The sequence below is a fragment of the Muntiacus reevesi genome, chromosome 18 (assembly GCF_963930625.1).
Source record: "Muntiacus reevesi chromosome 18, mMunRee1.1, whole genome shotgun sequence".
In the NCBI taxonomy this organism is placed as follows: Eukaryota; Metazoa; Chordata; class Mammalia; order Artiodactyla; family Cervidae; genus Muntiacus; species Muntiacus reevesi.
This window is the reverse complement of record NC_089266.1, coordinates 55,287,063-55,305,481: the sequence shown is the minus strand read 5'-3', so window position 1 is coordinate 55,305,481 and position 18,419 is coordinate 55,287,063.

Genomic DNA, 18,419 nt, shown 5'->3' with positions numbered 1-18,419 from the left:
GATAGGGATGGCATTGAATCCATAGATTGCTTTGGGTAGTATACTCCTTTTCACTATATTGATTTTTCCAATCCAAGAACATAGCATATTTCTCCATCTGCTTATGTCATCTTTGAGTTCCTTCATCAGTGTTTTATAGCTTTCTGTATACAGTCTTTTTGTTTCTTTAGGTAAATTTATACCTAAGTATTTTATTTTTTTGTTGTTGCTTTGGTGAGTGGGATTGTTTCCTTAATTTCTCTTTCAGATTTTTCATTGTTAGTGTATAGCAATGCAAGGGATTTATGTGTATTAATTTTATATCCTAGAACTGTATTCATTCATTAGCTCTCGTAATGTCCTAGTGGCACCTTTACGGTTTTCTATGTAGGGGATCTGGTCATCTGCAAACAGAGTTTTGCTTCTTCTTAAATGGATTCATTTAATCTCTTTTTCTTCTCTGATTGCTGTGGCTAGGACTTCCAGAACTATGTTGAATAGTAGTGGTGAGAGTGGGCACCCTTGTCTTGTTCCTGATTTTAGATGAAATGCTTTCAATTTTTTGCCAATGAGGATAATGTTTGCTGTGGGTTTGCCAATATTGCTTTTATTATGTTGAGATACGTTCTCTCTATGCCTACTTTCTGGAGAGTTTATCATAAATGGGTGCTGAATTTTGTCAGAGACTTTCTCTGCATCTGTTGAAATAATCATATGGCTTTTATCTTTCAATTTGTTAATATGGTTTATCACATTGATTGATTTGCAAATATTGAAGAATCCTTGCATCCCTGGAATAAAACCCACTTGATCCTGATGCATGATCTTTTAAATATGTTGTTGGATTCTGTTTGCTAGTATTTTGTTGTGGATTTTTGCTTCCATTTTCATCAGGATTATTGGCCTGTAGTTTTCTTTTTATGTGACATGTTTGTCTGGTTTTGATATCAGGGTGATGGTGGCCTTGTAGAATGAGTTTGGGAGCTTTTCTTCCTCTGCAATTTTCTGGAACAGTTTGAGTAGGATAGGTATTCAGTTCAGTCCAGTTCAGTCACTTAGTCATGTCCAACTCTTTGCGATCCCATGGACTACAACACACCAGGTTTCCTGCATTACCAACTCCCAGAGCTTGCTCAAACGCATGTCCCTCAAATCAGTGATGTCATCCAACCATCTCATTCTCTGACATACCCTTCTCCTCCTGCCTTCACCCTTTCCCAGCATCAGGGTCTTTTCCAAATGAGTCAGTTTTGTGCATCAGGAGGCCAAAGTATTGGAACTTCAACTTCAGCATCAGTCCTTCCAATGAATATTCAGGACTGATTTCCTTTAGGATTGACTGGTTTGAACTCCTTGCAGTACAAGGTATTCTCAAGAGTCTTCTCCAACACCACAGTTTGAAAGCATCAGCTTTTTGACATTCAGCCTTCATTAAGATCCAATTTCCACATCCATACATGACCACTGGTAAAACATGACTACTGGAAAAACCAGTATGAAAAGGATAGGTGTTGGCTTTTCTCTAAATTTTTGGTAGAACTCACCTGTGAAGTCATCTAGTTCTGGGTTGTTGTTGGAAGATTTTTGATTACGGTTTCGATTTCTGTGCTTGTGATTAGTCTGTTCAATTTTTCTATTTCTTTCTCATTCAGTTTTGGAAGGTTATCCTTTTCTAAGAATTTGCCCATTTCTTTCAAGTTGTACATTTTATGGGCATATAGTTGCTCAGAGTAGTCTCTTATGATCATTTGTTTCTGAGTTGTATTTCCCTGTTTTCATGTAATTTTCCCATTTTCATTTCTAATTTTACTGATTTGAGTTTTCTCTCTTTTTTTCTTGATGAATCTGGCCAATGGTTTGTCTATTTTGTTTATCTTCTTGAGGAACCAGCTTTTAGTTTTATTGATCATTGTTATAGTCATCTTCATTTCTTTTTCAGTTATTTTTGCTCTGATTTTAATGATTTCTTTCCTTCTACTAACTGAGGGTTTTTGCTCTTTTTTTTCTAGTTGCTTTATCTTTAAAGTTAGGATGCTTATTCGATATTTCTTTTGTTTCTTGAGGTAGGCTTACATTGCTATGAACTTCCCTCTTAGTACTGTTTTTTATTAAATCCCATAAGTTTTGGTTTGTCGTGTTTTCATTATCATTTGTTTCTATGCATATTTTGATTTCCTTTTTGATTTCTTCAGTGATCTATTGGTTATTCAGTAGAGTGCTGTTTAAGCTCCATATATTTGTGTTTGTGGCCAAAGTATTGGAGCTTCAGTGTCAGCATCAGTCTTACAGCATTGTGATCAGAAAGATGCTTGAAATGATTTCATTAAAAAAAAAATTTACCAAGGCTAGATTTGTGGTCCACGATGTGATCTATCTGGAGAATATTCCATGTGCACTTGAGAAAAAGGTGAAGTCCATTGTTTGGGGGTGAAATGCCCCGCAGATATCAATTAGGTCTAACTGGTCCAATGTATGGCTTAAAGCTTTTGTTCGTGTGTTAATTTTCTGTCTGGAGGATCTGTCTATTGGTGTGAGTGGGGGATTTAAGTCCCTTATTATTATTGTGTTACTGTTAATTTCCACTTTAATAGTTATTAGCATTTGCCTTATGTATTGAGGTGCTCCTATGTTGGGTGCATATATACTCATAATTGTTTTATCTTCTTCTTGGGTTGATCCCTTGATTATTATGTAATGCCCTATTTTGTCACTTATAACACTCTTTATTTTAAAGCCTCTTTTATGTGATATGAGTATTGCTACTTCCATTTTCTTTTGGTCTCCATTTGCATGAAATATCATTTTTAATTCCCTCACTTTCAGCCTATATGTGTCCCTAGGTTTGAGTTGGGTCTCTTGTAGACAGCATGTAATAGGATCTTGTTTGTGTATCCATTCAAACAAAGACAAACTCTTTGTCTTTTGTTTGGAGCATTTAGCCCATTTATATTTAAGGTAATTATTGATAAGTATGATCCTGTTACCATTTACTTTATTATTTTGAGCTCATTTTAAAAAATATTTTCTGTGTTTCCTGTCTAGAGAAGATCCTTTAGTATTTGTGGAAGAGCTGGTTTGGTGCTGCTAAATTCTCTCAGCTTTTGCTTGTCTGTAAAGATTTTGATTTCTCCTTCAAAAATGAATGAGATCCTTGCTGGGTAATCTTGGTCTTAGGTTTTTCACTTTTATCACCTTAGGTAAATCCTGCCATTCCCTTCTGGACTGCAGGGTTTCTGTTGAAAGATCAGCTACTATCCTTATGGGGATCCCTTGTATTTTATTTGCTGCTTTTCCCTTGCTGCTTTTTTATACTTGCTCTTTGTGTTTAATTTTTAAAATTTGATTAATAGGCGTCTTGGCATGATTTGCCTCGGTTTCATTCTGTATGGGACTCTTTGGGCTTCTTGGACTTGGGTGGCTATTTCCTTCCCCATTTTAAGGAAGTTTTCAACTATTATCTCAAGTATTTTCACCTGCCCTTTCCTTTGTCTTCTTATGGGATACCTATGATTTGAATCCTGGGGCACTTAACTTTGTCCCAGAAGTCTTTGAGGCTGTCCTCATTTCTTTTAATTCTTTTTTTCTTGCTTTGCTTCATTTATTTCCACCATTCTGTCTTTCAGCTCACTTATCCTTTCTTCTGCCTCAGTTATTCTACTGTTGATTCCCTCCAGAATGTTTCTAGTACAGTTATTGCATTGTTCTTTACTGATTGACTCTTCTTTATTTATTCTAGGCCTTTGTTAGACATCTCTTGCATCTTCTCAATCATTATCTCTATTTAACTGTAATTCCATTTTATTTTCAAGATTTTGGATCATCTTTGCTATCATTAATCTGATTTTTTTTGGTAGATTCTCTACCTCTTCCTCTTTTATTGGTTTGGTGAGTTTTTATCATGTTCCTTAACCTGCTGCATATGTCTTTGCCTTTTCATTGTGTTTAGTTTGCTGTGTTTAGGGTCTCCTTTATTCAGGCTGGAGGGTTATTGTTCCTCTTAAATTGTGGTCTGACCCCTGTGGGTGGGGTTGGACCAGTGGCTTGTGAAGGTTTCCTGATTGGGGGAATTTGTGTCTGTGTTCTTGTGGAAGGAGCTGGGGATTTCATCTCTCTGGAAGGCAATGTGTGTCTAGTAGTGAATTTTGAGGTGTCTATGGGTTTGGTATTGAGAGAGTCAAGTCTTAGGTAGGTTGATAAGAAGACTGGGATTCTGAAGGAGAAGAAAGGGGTCTGGGGCTCTCAAGGAGGAAGAAAGGACAAACTTTTTTTTTTTTTTTCTTTAAGTCTAGAGAAAATTATAGCACAACAAAACAGCTCATCTTGCCCAAAGATATGTTATCCTTAAACTCTGTACCAATGATTATATAACAATATACCCTGCTTGACTAACACAAAAGATGGCAGAGTAGAAGGGCGTGTGCTCATCTTCTCCTGCAAGAACTCCAAAATTACAACTTGCTGTTGAACAACCATCAACATGAGAATGTTGAATCCCACTAAAAAAGATACCCTAAGTCCAGGGCAAAGGAGAAGCCCCAGCAAGATGGTAAGAAGGGCAAAATTACGTTTAGAATCAACCCCATACTCACCAGAGACACTCAGAGAGTTCAAACAATACCTTGTGTGAACCGAGACCCAGAGAGCCCACAGAGACTGAGCCAGACCTGCCTTTGAGTGTCTCCTGCAGAGGTATGGGTCAGAAGTGGCCTGCTGCAGGAGCAGGGGATCTGGGTGCAGCAGACAATGTCACGCGGTGTGTGGCATTAGTCCTCTTGGAGGAGGTTGCCATCAATCCCACCATAAAACCACCAATAAATGACCCACAAACTGCAGAACAATTACCAAATAAATTCTCACAATGACAAGAAAGTTTTAGGACCCACAACGGATTCCCCAACCTGGGGATGTGGCAAAGGGAGTGAGAACTCCCTGGGAAATTGACTTCGGAGGCCAGTGGGATCCGATTACAGAACTTCCACAGGACTGGGGAAACATACCCTTGGAGGGCACAAACAAAGCCCTGTGCACACCAGGACCCAGGAGAGAGGAGCAGTGACCCCACAAGAGACTGACCCAGACTTGCCTGTGAGGGTCCAGGAGTCTCCAGCAGAGGCGTGGGTAGGCAGTGGCTGGTTGAAGGTTTGGAGGCACTGAGTGTGGCAGTGCATTCATGGGTCTTTTTGAAGGAGATCCCCATTATCTCCACCATAGTTTTGTCTCAGATCAAACAACAGGGAGGGGACACAGCCCCACCCATCAACAGAAAATTGGATTAAAGATTTACTGAGCATGGCCCGTCAGAACAAGACCCAGTTGTCCCTCAGTCATTCTCTCCCATCAGGAAGCTTCCACAAGTCTCTTAGCCTTATCCTTCAGAGGGCAGACAGAATGAAAACCACAATCACAGAAAACTAATCAAACTGATCACATGGACCACACCCTTGTCTAACTCAATGAAAATATGAGCCATGTCCTGTACGGCCACCCAAGATGGACGGGTCATGGTGGAGAGTTCTGACAAAAGGTGGTCCACTGGAGAAGGGAATGACAAACCACTTCATTATTCTTGCCCTGAGAACTCCATGAACAGTACATTTTCTTTCATAAAGATATGACACTGAAGATGAACTCCCCAGGTCAGTAAGTGCCCAATATGCTACAGGAGAAGAATGGACAAATAACTAGAAAGAATGAAGAGATGGAGCCAAAGCAAAAACAATGCCTAGTGGTGGATGTGACTGGTGATGGAAGTAAAGTCCAATGTTATAAAGAACAATATTGTTTAGGAACCTAGAATGTTAGGTCCATGAATCAACGTAAATTGGAAGTGATCAAACAGGAGATGGAAAGTGTGAACACTGACATTTTAGGTATCAGTGAAGTAAAATGGACTGGAGTGGGCAAATCTAATTCAGATGACCATTTTATGTACTACTGTGGGTAAGAATTCTTTAGAAGAAATGGAGAAGCCCTCATAGTCAACAAAGACTCTGAAATGCAGTACTTGGGTGCAGTCTCAAAAAGGAAATAATGATCTCTGTTTGTTTCCAAGGCAAACCACTCGATATCATTGTAATCCAAGTCTATGCCACATCTAGTAATGCTAAAGAAGCTGAAGTTGAGCAGTTCTATGAAGACCTACAAGACCTTCTAAAACTAGCACTCCAAAAAGATGCCCTTTTCATTATAGGGGACTTGAATGCAAAAGTAGGAAGTCAAGAGATACCTGTAGTAACAGACAAATTTTGCCTTGGAGTACAAAATGAAACAGGGCAAAGGATAACAGAATTTTGCCAAGAGAATGCACTCATCATAGCAAACACTCCTTTCCAACAAGACAAGAGAAGACTGTGTACATGGACATGACCAGATGGTCAATACTGAAATCAGATTGATTATATTCTTTGCAGCCAAAGATGGAGAAACTCTACAGAGTCAGCAAAAATAAGACAAGGAGATGACTGTAGCTCAGATCATGAACTCCTTATTGCAAAATTCAGACTTAAATTGAAGGAAGTAGGGAAAAATCACTAGACCATTCAGGTAAGTCCTAAAGGAAATCCTTTACAATTTTACAGTGGAAGTGACAAATAGATTGAAGGGATTAGATCTGATAAACAGGATGCTTGAACCTATGAATGGAGGTTCATGACATTGTACAGGAGGCAGTGATCAAGACCATCCCCAAGAAAAAGAAGTGCAAAAAGACAAGATGATTGTCTGAGGAGGCCTTACAAATAGTTGAGAAAAGAAGAGAAGCTAAATGCAAAGGAGAAAAGGGAAGATATAGCTATCTGAATGCAGAGTCCCCAAAAACAGCAAGGAGAGATGAGAAATCCTTCCTCAGTGATCAGTTGAAAGAAATATAGGAAAACAATAGAATGCAAAAGACCAGAGATCTCTTCAAGAAAATTAGAGATACCAAGGAAACATTTCACGCAATGATGGGCACAAAAAAAGACAGAAAAAATATGGACCTAACAGCAGCAGAAGATATTAAGAAGAGGTGGCAAGAATATAGAGAACTATGCAGAAAAAAACTTCAGGACCCAGATAAGCACGATGGTGTGATCACTCATCTAGAGCCAGACATCCTAGAATGCGAAGTCAAGTGGGCCTTAGGAAGCATCACTATGAACAAAGTTAGGGAAGGTGATGAAATTCCAGTTGAACTATTTCAAATCCTAAAAGATGATGCTGTGAAAGTGCTGCACTCAATATATCAGCATATTTGGAAAGCTCAGCAGTGGTCACAGGACTGGAAACGGTCAGTTTTCACTCCAATCCCAAAGAAAGGCAATGCCAAAGAATGTTCAAAGTATCGCACAGTTGCACTCATCTCACATGCTAGCAAACTAATGTTCAAAATTCTCCCTACCAGGCTTCAGCAGTACATGAACCATGAACTTCTAGATGTACAAGCTGGATTTAGAAAAGCCAGAGGAACCAGAGATCAAATTGCCAAGATCTGTTCAATCATAGTTAAAGCAAGAGAGTTTCTGGAAAACATCTACGTCTGCTTTATTGATTATGCCAAATCCTTTGACTGTGTGGATCACAACAAACTGTGGAAAATTCTTAGAAAGATGGGAATACTATACCACCATACTTGCCTCCTGAGAAATCTGTATGCAGGTCAAGAAGCAAAAATTAGGTAGTATAGTCATTTTGACAATATTGATTCTTCCAATCCATGAACACGGTGTATTTCTCCATCTGTTTGTGTCCTCTTTGATTTCTTTCATCAGTGTTTTATAGTTTTATATGTATAGGTCTTTTGTTTCTTTAGGTACATATACTCCTAAGTATTTTATTCTTTTTGTTGCAATGGTGAATGGTATTGTTTCCTTAATTTCTCTTTCTGTTTTCTCATTGTTAGTGTATAGGAATGCAAGGGACTTCTGTGTGTTAATTTTATATCCTGCAACTTTACTATATTTATTGATTACCTCTAGTAATTTTCTGGTAGAGTCTTTAGGATTTTCTATGTAGAGGATCATGTCATATGCAAACAGAGAGTTTCACTTCTTCTTTTCCTATCTGGATTCCTTTTATTTCTTTTTCTGCTCTGAATACTGTGACCAAAATTTCCAAAACTATGTTGAATAGTAGTGGTGAGAATGGGCACCCTTGTCTTGTTCCTGTTTTTAGGGGAAATGCTTTCAATTTTTCACCATTGAGGGTGATGCTTGCTGTGGGCTTGTCATATATAGCTTTTATTATGTTGAGGTATATTTCTTCTATTCCTGCTTTCTGGAGAGTTTTAATCATAAATGGATGTTGAATTGTGTCAAAGGCTTTTTCTGCATCTATTGAGATCATCATATGGTTTTTATCTTTCAATTTGTTAATGTGGTGTATTACATTGATTGATTTGTGGATATTAAATAATCCTTGCATTCCTGGGATAAAGCCCACTTGGTCATGATGTATAATTTTTTTAAATATGTTGTTGGATTCTGTTTGCTAGAATTTTGTTAAGGATTTTTGCATCTATGTTCATCAGTGATATTGGCCTGTAGTTTTCTTTTTTTGTGGCATCTTTGTCTGGTTTTGATTCAGTGCAATCCATATCAAGTTATCAAGGGTATTTTTCACAGAACTAGAACAAATAATTTCACAATTTGTATGGAAATACAAAAAACCTCGAATAGCCAAAGTAATCTTGAGAAAGAAGAATGGAACTGGAGGGATCAGCCTGCCTGACTTCAGACTATACTACAAAGCCACAGTCATCAAGACAGTATGGTACTGGCACAAAGACAGAAATATAGATCAATGGAACAGAATAGAAAGCCCAGAGATAAATCCACGCACCTATGGACACCTTATCTTTGACAAAGGAGGCAAGAATATACAATGGAAAAAAGACAACCTCTTTAACAAGTGGTGCTGGGAAAACTGGCCAACCACTTGTAAAAGAATGAAACTAGAACACTTTCTAACACCATACACAAAAATAAACTCAAAATGGATTAAAGATCTAAATGTAAGACCAAAAACTATAAAACTCCTAGAGGAGAACATAGGCAAAACACTCTCTGACATAAATTGCAGCAGGATCCTCTATGACCCACCTCCCAGAATATTGGAAATAAAAGCAAAAATAAACAAATGGGACCTAATGAAACTTAAAAGCTTTTGCACAGCAAAGGAAACTATAAGCAAGGTGAAAGGACAGTCCTCAGATTGGGACAAAATAATAGCAAATGAAGAAACAGACAAAGGATTAATCTCAAAAATATACAAGCAACTCCTGAAGCTCAATTCCAGAAAAATAAATGACCCAATCAAAAAATGGGCCAAAGATCTAAACAGACATTTCTCCAAAGAAGACATACAGATGGCTAACAAACACATGAAAAGATGCTCAACATCACTCATTATCAGAGAAATGCAAATCAAAACCACAATGAGGTACCATTACACACCAGTCAGGATGGCTGCTATCCAAAAGTCTACAAGCAATAAATGCTGGAGAGGGTGTGGAGAAAAGGGATCCCTCTTACACTGTTGGTGGGAATGCAAACTAGTACAGCCGTTATGGAGAACAGTGTGGAGATTTCTTAAAAAACTGGAAATAGAACTGCCATATGACCCAGCAATACCACTTCTGGGCATACACACCGAGGAAACCAGATCTGAAAGAGACACGTGCACCCCAGTGTTCATTGCAGCACTGTTTATAATAGCCAGGACATGGAAGCAACCTAGATGCCCATCAGCAGATGAATGGATAAGGAAGCTGTGGTACATACACACCATGGAATATTACTCAGCCGTTAAAAAGAATTCATTTGAATCAGTTCTAATGAGATGGATGAAACTGGAGCCCATTATACAGAGTGAAGTAAGCCAGAAAGATAAAGACCAATACAGTATACTAACGCATATATATGGAACTTAAAAAGATGGTAATGATAACCCTATATGCAAAACAGAAAAAGAGACACAGAAATACAGAACAGACTTTGGGACTCTGTGGGAGAAGGCGAGGGTGGGATGTTTAGAGAGAACAGCACCAAAACATGTATATTATCAAGGGTGAAACAGATCACCATCCCAGGTTGGATGCATGAGACAAGTTCTCGGACCTGGTGCACTGGGAAGACTCAGAGGGATCGAGTGGAGAGGGAGGTGGGGGTGTGGGGGCGGGAACAGGATGGGGAATACATGTAAATCCATGGCTGATTCATGTCAATGTATGGCAAAACCACTACAATATTGTAAAGTAATTAGCCTCCAACTAATAAAAATAAATGGAAAAAATAAAACAAAATGCAAAAAAAAAAAAAAAAAAAAAAGAAGCAACAATAGTTAGAACCAGACATGAAACAACAGACTGGGTCATGTTGGGAAAGGAATACAAAAAGTCTGTATATCATCACTCTGCTTATTTAACTTATATGCAGCGTACATCATGCGAAATGCCAGGCTGCATGAAGCACAAGCTGCAAGCAAGATTGTTAGGAGAAATATCAATAACCTCAGATACACGGATGACACCACCCTTATGGCAGAAAGCAAGGAAGAACTAAATAGTCTCTTGATGGAAGTGAGAGAAGAGAGTGAAAAAGTTGGTAAAACTAACATTCAAAAAACTATGATCATGGCATTTTGTCCCATCACTTCATTGCAAATAGACTGGGAAATAATGGAAAGAGTGAGAGATTTATTTGGTGGTGGTTGGGCGGGGGTGGGGGGCTCAAAAATCACTGCAGATGGTGACTTCAGCTGTGAAATTAAAGGATGCTTGCTCCTTGGAAGAAAAGCTATGACCAGTCTAAACAGTATATTAAAAGCAGAGATTTTTATTTGTAGACAAAGATTTGTCTAGTCAAAACTATGGGTTTTCCTGTAATCATATATGTGTGTGACAGTTGGACTATAAAAAAGTTAAGCACCAAGGAATTGATGCTTTTGAACTGTGGTGTTGGAGAAGACTCTTGAGAGTCCCTTGGACTGCAAGGAGATCAAATGAGTCAATCCTTTAAAGGAAATCAGTCTTGAATGTTCATTGGAAGAACTGATTGTGAATTTGATACTCCAATACTTTGGCCACCTGACACAAAGAACTGACTCATTTGAAAAAAGACCCTGATGCTGGGAAAGATTGAAGGTATGAGGAGAAGGGGAAAACAGATGATAAGATATATGCATGGCACCACTGACTCCATGAAATGAAATGAAGTAAAAGTCACTCACTTGTGTCTGATTCTTTGTGACCCCATACAGTCTTTCTTCATGATTATGCAGTCCATGGAATTCTCCAGGCCAGAATAGTATAGTGGGTATCCTTTCCTTCTCCAGGGGATCTTCCCATCCCAAGGATCAAACCCAGGTCTCCTGCATTGCAGGCAGATTCTTTACCAGCTGAACCACTACGGAAGCACCGACTCAATGGACATGAACTTGAGCAAGCCATGGCAATTGGTGATGACAGGGAAGCCTGACGTTCTTCAGTCCATTGGCTCACAAAGAGTCAGATGGGACTGAGCAACTGAACTGAAGTGATCCCTGCTTGAGAACAGCTTTCTGCTTCTTAAGACCCTTCTGACTAATCCTATCATCTTAAAATTTATATTATGTGAGCGGGTCTTTTAAGATCTTTCTATTATTAGTTTTAATCCTGTTATCTTAAAATGTAAATTGTGGAAGACTGGCTGTTCAGTTCAATTCAGTCACGCAGTCGTGTCCGACTCTTTGTGACCCCATGAACCACAGCACGCCAGGCCTCCCTGTCCATCACCAACTTCCGGACTTCACCCAAACCCATGTCAATCGAGTTGATGATGCCATCCAACCATCTCATCCTCTGTCGTCTCCTTCTCCTCCTGCCCTCAATCTTTCCCAGCATCAGGGTCTTTTCAAATGAGTCAGCACTTCACATCAGGTGGCCAAAGGATTGGAGTTTCAGCTTCAAGATCAGTCCTTCCAATGAACACCCAGGACTGATCTCTTTTAGGATGGACTGACTGGATCTCCTTGCATTCTAAGGGACTCTCAAGAGTTTTCTCCAACACCACAGTTCAAAAGCATCAATTTTTCGGCGCTCAGCTTTCTTCACAGTCCAACTCTCACATCCATACATGACCACTGGAAAAAGCACAGCCTTGACTAGATGGACCTTTTTTGTCTCTGGTACTCCAATACTTTGGCCATCTGATGCTAAGAGCCAACTCTTTGGAATAGACCGTGATGCTGGGAAAGATTGAACACAGGGGGAGAAGGGGATGACAGAGGATGTGATAGTTGGATAGCATCACCAACTCATTGGACATCAGTTTGAGCAAGCTCCAGAAGATGGTGGAGGACCAGGAAGCCTGGTGTGTTGCAGTCCATGGGGTCACGAAGATTCATACATGACAGAGAAACTGAACAGCAACAAATGGCAGAAAGCAAAGAGGAACTAAAGAGCCTGTTAACGAAAGTGAAAGAGGAGCGTGAAAAAGTTGGCTTAAAACTTAATATTAAAAAAAAAAACTAAGATCATGGCATCTGGTCCCATCACTTCCTGGCAAATAGACGGAGAAACAATGGAAATTATTTGACATACTTTATTTTCTGGGGCTCCAAAATCACTGCAGATGGTGACTTCAGCCATGAAATTAAAAGACACTTGCTCCTTGGAAGAAAAGCTATAACAAATCTAGACAGCATATTAAAAAGCAGAGACATCACTTTGCTGACGAAGGTCCGTATAGTCAAAGCTATGGTTTTTACAGTGGCCATGTATGGATGTGGGAATAGGGTCTTGAAGAAGGCTGAGTGCTGAAAAACTGATGCTTTTGAACTGTGTGTTAGAGAAGACTCTTAGTTCCTTAGACAGCAGGGAGATCAAACAAGTGAATCCTAAGGGAAATCAGTCCTGAATATTCATTGGAAGGACTGATGCTGACTCTGAAGCTCCAATACTTTGGCCACCTGTTGCACATAGCTGACTCATTTGAAAAGACCCTGATGATGGGAAGATTGAGGGCAGGAGGAGAAGGGGATGACAGAGGATAACATGGTTGGATGGTATCACTGGCTCAACGGATGTGAGTTTGAACAAGGACTGGGAGTTGGTGAAGGACAGGGAAACCTGGCGAGCTGAAGTCCATCAGGTTGCAATTAGTCAGACACACCTGAGGGACTGAACAATAGCAGCAAGAGGCCGTACACTTCTCAGTTCCAAGCTGTTCAGGTTCCTGTTGTCTTCATGAGGGTACAGCCCCAAGTGGGCCATGCATGTCGTGCACTTCCCAGGTCCAAATCCCTCAGCTTCTCAGGTGGGCTGTGAGTGCACAGTCCCAGGTGGGCCATGTGTCTCCTAGGGGAGCTGGCCTCAGTTTGTGACACCATCCAGGATCCCAGGAAGACGAGGTTAGCGACTGGCAGTCTCCTCACAGTTTGGAGGGAGACGTGGTCTCTGTGACCAAGATTACTGGGGCCCCTGGCTAAAACACTCATGCCTCTCTGCCTCTGGGGAAGGCCATAAAGAGTAGCTGGCTTGCTCTCCTTTTGTATTCACTAGGCTCACCAGGGTCACAGTGTGGTGTTAGAGCCTTCCTGTGGGAAAGGCCTTGTGTTTTCCTTTGTCTCTCTGGTGTTCCCACAGTTTGGGCTGCTATATCACTTTAGTCCCCTCAGAGTGTTCATAGGGCATTCAACCCCGATCCTTACCCTAAAGACCAACGATGCAGCCCATGCCTTCACCCCCACTAACTGCTGGCAGATGCAACCATGGGAGCCACTTCCCACTGGTCATTGCCATTCACAGGAATTCTGTGCTGATTTCTTTCTTTTTTTAGTTACTCTGTCTTCTGAGATTTCAAAGCTCTGCACTGACCTGGCCTCTGAGAGGGTTTCCTATTGTGGAAACTTCTTTCACTACTGCGTCCCCAGAATGGGTCTCTGTCCCTAAATCCTTTGTCTCTCTTTTTGTCTTTATATTTTGTTTTACCTCATTTCAAAGTGATCTGTTTGGTTTTCTGGGTATCTGGGGTCCTCCCCCAGTGTTTAGAAGTTGTTTTCTGGAAATTGCTCCACATGCAGATGATCTTTTGATGTATTTGTGGGGAAGGAAGTGGTCTCCCAGTCCTATTTCTCCACCATCTTGGAATGCCTCCCTGACCACTGCACTTTTAACTACTGCACTTTATTCCTTTGTAGGGTATGTTCCATAATTTGTTTAACCAATCTCCTGTTGTGGGCATGTGTACATATATATACAAAAACATTATTGCAGAAATATACATATATATGTGTGTATATATATATATCTGAGCTCTCATTAAATATTTTCTGCCCATCAGAAAATACTTCCTAAAAATTGGATTTCTTGTGCATTTTAAACTGTTGAAAAAATTGACAAAAATACACAGAATGTCAAATGTTGGAATGGGGGGCAAAAACCACTGAAGGTGGGAAAAGTCACATAAATAAATGTATAGAGAAACATGTCACATTCCTTTGTTTCTCCAAAGATGTTTCAGAATTTTGACCCTTTGTGTGAGCTCAAATGAAAAATTCCAGCTCCTGCCAAGTGAGCACAAGCTATTTGTTAGTCTCTCTTTATCCTCCTCTTGTCCCTCCAGTGATGAAGTCTCCAGAGGTTAAACACTCTCATTAGTAATCTCACCAGTAGAACCCCTGAAAATCAATGTTTGCTGCCCTTTGGTTTTTAATCTTAATGGCTCTTCATCACACACAGACTCTTCATTGTGCTATTCACAGTTTGATGAATCCAAAAGTGTGATTCAACTGTAATCAAAGAAAATAAATTTTCCACTATTTCACACACACACACACACACACACACACACACACACACACACACACACACACACTAACCCTCCACTTTACACCAGCAACTGAAACTTAAAATTGAATGATCATGATATGGGATGTTTCTAAAGACCTATTCCCATGCCTTCAGTTTTATTAAAGGCACAAATGTGCAGTCACATTTAATGGTGTTTACTTGGAAACATGGAATGTTTACCCTTGGAAATGTATTATGCATCTCTCACCTTACCATGAACAAAAAGGCATTGTAACTTCATGTCGTCTGGCTGCTTGCTTGAATTTAGGTCTGCACTCAAATAAAAAAGAATGTTTGAGTATCAGTCATCTTGGAATCCAAGGAACTTATTCATAGAGCGTGTAGGGCTCTACTCACAAATGATTAATATCACTGCAAAAAGAGAGTGGGGGCTGTGTGTGTGTTGCTCAGAGAACCATCGGCTGCCTCTCCTGAGTAACTTATACAAGATCAATATTTATCAACGTGAGCCATGAATTGTGGCAGACTGTAGGAGAGCCAAATGCTTCATTTTCTGTTCCTTCACGCATGGAAGGAGCACAGCAGACTGAAATGTTGGCACAAAGTCCACTTAAAGTGGTGCTCACTCAGTTTCTGTTGCCTTGACTGAAATTGCAAATTGCTGTCACGGATGATACTCATGACTGAGGTATAGTAGATATTAAAAATGTATTTGTTGAGTACATAAGTGAAGAGAAATAGGCAAACATTGTTGTCACTGTTCACAAAGAGAGAAGAGGATTGCACACTGAATGTATTCTTTTACGACAGATTAATTGAACACCCGCTAGACCTTATGCACTGAATGAGGACTCATCCGTCACTTGGAATAATCTACTAGCCATATGTGTAAATAATTAAAAGACATAATAATGAAAATCTCTGTATTCTTGACTAAAGGTTAAAAAAAGTGTTCTGGAGATCCAGAGGAAAGATCAACGAATTCTGCTCAGAGAAGTTTGGGAAAGATAAGAGTCTATAAGAGTTTAACACGCTTGTGGTGGATGGGGAAGGGAATTTAGGAAGAAGTAATGACATGAACAAAAGAAACATAAAAAGACCTTCAGATTGTAGAAATGGGCTGTGTTGCCATGAATGATTAGAGAACATGTGTCAGTAACAACAAGTAAGTTTGATCTTTTCCATTAGAATTAGATTGTATAAGGCTTCATACACTCAACTAGTGAGATGTAACCTTTTATATGTAAGAGAAGATCACCACAGACTTTTAAACATGGAACTGACAGGATCAGATTTCCTGGAGTGCTGCATCTTTGGGGCAAAGGGCAAGCACATTCTTGTGAGCTGGGTGTAGTTGAAGTATGGGCTCTCAAGCAGGGCATGTACGAAGAGCAAGAGAGCAGCCATCCTGAGTGACTTGGGCATACACTCCACCACTGCATACTCTGTAGGACTCTTGCGACCTTGGTCCACCCCTCTTTCTTGATATCTCTGGAGTCAGGTATATTGAAGTGCACTGCAACCAAACACCACCAATATAATACAGACGCCTGCAGCTAAGACTATCAAGAATAAGTCAGGGACTCACTTATAATGTCAATTTTTCATAGAAGTCCAGAGAACAACAATAGCATTGTCGATACTGGCTCAGCTAGCATGGTTTCCGAAAGCACGATATGGCTAGAAAATGAGAAACAAAAGAATTCAGAGAAAAGCGAGGATCAGGGGGCCAACACTGCTCCAAGGTGAAGGTGCTGAAACTGAATCCAAGCCAGCTTTATTACACTTTCAGTTGTGAAGGAAATATGTGGGGACTTAAGCTATAACTCATGTGGCCTTCAGAGCCAAAGAACAAAGTGATCATTAACCGTCGAGTAACTGAGAAACAGTAATCAATAACAAATCAGTAACTGCAACTAATATTCTTATCTACAGATTTTCCACCAGATACATAAAACATATGACTCTGAGATGCCAGTTGAGAAACAGTCTGGGGTCAGTTTTCTGACCCCAGGATCATACCTTATTTTCAAGACTATGAACTGCTCCCTCTGGACTTGTTCCAAGAGTCTCATGCCTTATAGCATCCAGTTTATCAATAATCGTAAATTTCTTTTGCGGCCCTTGCTGGAGCCTTCTTTTCTTTTATTCTTCCTGTCTCCTACATCTCCCCTTTTTTGACTTTGCATGTGATGAGAAATGGTGAGAAATGCTAGTTGCTGTTATTGGCTTCATTGTCTCTTCATCGTTCTTTTCCAGACTATACAGAAACACAAACACATAATTAATAGCACTCCCATTACCAGAGCAATTCCATATCCAAATGTTTTGATCTGTTTCAAGGGATGAAGAGAAGAAAGATTATCAGCAACAGTATCAAAAAAATTTGATCCAGAAATTACATTGAGATGTTTATTAAAAACTTTTAATATATCTTGTTGTAGATCTTGAATATCTACAGAAATATTACCTTGGTTCAATAGGTGTTGTTTAACTTTATTCCATTTGAGTTGTGTCTTTTTTTTTCTTTTCTATTTAGTTTTACTAGTTGGAGGCTAATTACTTTACAATATTGTAGTGGTTTTTGTCATACATTGACATGAATCAGCCATGGATTTACATGTATTCCCCATCCCCATCCCCCCTCCCACCTCCCTCTCCACCCGATTCCTCTGGGTCTTCCCAGTGCACCAGGCCCGAGCACTTGTCTCATGCATCCAACCTGGGCTGGTGATCTGTTTCACCCTAGATAATATACATGTTTCAATGCTGTTCTCTCAAAACATCCCACCCTCGCCTTCTCCCACAGAGTCCCAAAGTCTGTTCTGTACATCTGTGTCTCTTTTTCTGTGAGTTGTGTCTTATATTTGAAAGCTGTTACACAAAAGGAACTATAGTTCCAATCACATCTTAGTCTCACCTGTTTTTGTAAACTGACTAGTTGATCTCCTAATAAAATAATAGATTGTTTAAGGTCGGCCACTTGGGAGGCCAACTTTCCATCAATTTTTTGTTGAGTGGTCCAAAGGACATCAGCATCTGTATGCCATTCTTGTACAAAATGAACTGCCTGTATAGATTTATGAAAGGCCATTCCAGCCATGGCTGCTGCAGTTGTAATAGCTATAATGCCTAAGATGGCAGCAATTAGCAATCCCAGAAAATGCTTAACACATTTAAGATTTTTCAGTATTTCTTCAATAACATATAATGTAGGGCTTTCTGGCCAAGGTTGTTGTAAATCAACTGGAACCCATATGCCAGTTCCAGTTTTAAGAGTATAAATACTGTCAACTTTCATTAAAGGGAATGGTATTATTTATGCATGTATAAAGTGAACAGTTAAGACTTGTTACTAATCCCAAATTGGGATCATATTTTGCTGGTCCAATCATATAAACAAAAGGAATTCTCATACAAGTCTGAATATTGTGGGTAGAGTTTTTTTGTAAAATTAAAAGTAGCCTTGGGGTCACTTAAAATACATTCAATATATCTTTCCTTCAAAGATATTAGCTCTTTTAATGCCATGGGTATTTTCCATATTTCATCATGAATGGGATAATGAGCTAAACGAGGCACAGGGGGAGCTAATCCTACCCCATGCCATATGAGGGGTTGACTACCATAAGTACTAATTGTCTTATCATTATATACCCATGGGGAAGACACC